Source organism: Penaeus monodon, chromosome 11 (assembly GCF_015228065.2).
Source record: "Penaeus monodon isolate SGIC_2016 chromosome 11, NSTDA_Pmon_1, whole genome shotgun sequence".
NCBI classification, from domain to species: domain Eukaryota; kingdom Metazoa; phylum Arthropoda; class Malacostraca; order Decapoda; family Penaeidae; genus Penaeus; species Penaeus monodon.
This window is the reverse complement of record NC_051396.1, coordinates 12678761-12681260: the sequence shown is the minus strand read 5'-3', so window position 1 is coordinate 12681260 and position 2500 is coordinate 12678761. Positions and strand designations below refer to the sequence as shown.

General features: G+C 31.3%; 1 protein-coding gene across 2 annotated transcripts in view; it reads right to left on the bottom strand.

Annotated features, from left to right (window-relative positions):
• Nucleotides 1–2297: 2297 nt before the first annotated feature.
• LOC119578761 (dnaJ homolog subfamily C member 30, mitochondrial-like) overlaps nt 2298–2500 on the bottom strand; it is a 2105-nt gene continuing 1902 nt past the window's right edge. For both annotated transcript variants that reach the window (XM_037926378.1, XM_037926379.1), the window contains one exon: nt 2298–2500. This exon is cut by the window's right edge and continues 580 nt beyond it. The gene's annotated coding sequence lies outside the window, so the exon portion shown is untranslated.

The following is a 2500-nucleotide window of genomic DNA, read 5'->3' as shown; positions in this document are numbered from 1 at the left end:
GGAAATTGCCATTTTTGGGTATCAGTGTATGTGAGTCTGTATATTAGTGCATGTGTGCATATACAGGTAAACAATGGAACTCTTCCAGTCTACAAACCATTGAAGCTCTAGATTTATGCATCAAATTACCAGTGACCATCAGGGCAAATAGCAATTCTTATATGTTATCCAATACAATATTTTTTAAAAGTACTGTTATGTGTATTCCAGTTTTAAAATACAATAAACTGAGTTAATGCATCAGTTTTTTTTTCCAGATACTCTTTACATTACCAGATATTTAATCGTGAAGTGATAAATCAATTCATTTAGAACCATTATTGTAAGCATACATATTTTGAAAATTCATTTGCAACTTATTAGTTTAACTGCAGATGAAAAGACAATGAAAAATAATTAGCAAAAACAATTAGATAATGTGTGTTTCAACATCATATATTTATTCTAGTTCTCCTGTACTTTCTTCACCATACACTTGTATTTTCCCAACTCTCCATGTCCCTTTCTTCCTTCTTTATCTTTTCTGGTGAATGTAATGGTAGCCCAAATACTGCTGATTTATGGTTAATTGAAATGTATAGTCAATGTAAAGTCAGTATGTGAACATGACTGATTGGTAGAATGTGGATCATATGACCTTGTATTTTTTGTTTGTCACTACATCTTAGTATCCGAAGGTCATATAATTTTCTTTCCTTGTGTTTCAGCCAGATATTTTTTGTATTTCTTTACTGTATTTAACCCATTGGTATGCTGGTATGCATGCAGTGTCATCATGGTTTGGCTTTATTTCTTTTTAGACAGACAGCTTCCCAAGCACCTTGTCATCAATTATTGTTTAAGAATAATGATAATTGTTAGAGAAATTTTTAAAATATCCCCAAAATTCAAGGGATAGAGTGAACAGGAGAATCCAGGTACATCTCTACTTGGCTTTCTCATTGAGGTAAAGCTGCATTTGGGAAGTTGGTGATTATTGACTGAACATACCTGAATAACATTGGTGTACTTTCAATAGCTATCATCACCAATGAGTCAAGTGTTTCTTTGCATCAGTAAAGTAGAGTGGAGTACAGTCATTGACTCCTTGGTGAAAAAGCTCTTTTGGAGCCATATGTGTTAAAAAGAGAGAAAGAAAGAAAGAAAATAGAAGACTATGATGTTCACAATACCAGTGAGTTAATTTGGATGGCTTTGTGATTTACATTTCTTTCTATTTTCTTTTGGTGCTTTTGTGTGTTGTTTATGTAATTGAAGTTGGCTAAGAATTTAAGTGTGTGCGTGTGCGTGTGCGTGCGCATGTGTGTGTGCATGTGTCTCTGTTTCTATGTCTGTTTTATGCATGCACAGTAGTGTCACTTGTTGTCTATCAATTCAGTTCTCTGGTGTAGACTTCACTCGACTGTTGTCAATCTCTCTATTAGACCTTTGTATGTTTTAAGAGTTCAGCTGTACAATTAAGCTATGATTTTATTAAATTACTTTTCAACAGTTTGATTGCTATTTTGTCAATTCCTGTTTCCTTACTCTTGAAGTATTTATTTTCCCACTGGCATTACTTTGTCTAGCTTCTTCTATTTCAACAGTGCTTATAGCATTCATGATTTTTTTAAATGCTTCTAATTGTTTACATAGAGTTTATCTTTTTTTTTTCAACGAAGAACAATCATTTCTTAATATTATTACAACTGTATGTTGCAACAGATTCTATATTCAAGTACCAATGAAGTGAAATTCCCCAGTTTGATTTATATGATCTTGTAGACTTCTTAGAAATCTTATCATCATCTAACAGTTCTGAAAGAGAATATTACAGTCATTACTCTGACCAAATTTATAAACTATGCCTGTCTGAAAATCATGAATCCTCAATGCTTTCTTCTAGAGAATGTATTCAATGCTGCCTCTCTGTTCTCCAGATATGCACTTGAGAAAGCAGAGAGATTCATACATCTTACAACAGTGGCATTAAAATTCTTTGCTATGACTCTGTCACTGGAACTACTTATTCAATTTCATAAAATAAAAGACATATGAAAACAGCAGGATGCATAAGTAAATCTGACATAGAAGGTTGATTAATAGTAAAGATTATTGTCAGATATGACAATGAAGTTCAAAAAATTTATTATTTTTACTGTCTTGTTTTTATAACTTCACTTCTGTCTTTTCTATTTTGCTTAGCGTGGAAATCAATATGATTAATTCAGAGGTGAAAATACTTGTTAAAATACTCATAAACATTAAGAGAAGAAAAAGAAGAAATTAACTGCTTTGTCAAGGTAAAAAACATAATATTATGCTTGTTTATTTATTTACGTACATTACGAGTATGCTATTAATATAGCATTTTATATATTTACAAGTATGCACAGAAAATTATGCATCTTTGATTCCTGAAGGCATATAAAATAAATATTCTGATAAATAATTCTCCCTATTTTTTATACTCATTATAAGTTCCAGGTTAAAAATATTTCTGACGCAATCAAATTTTTAC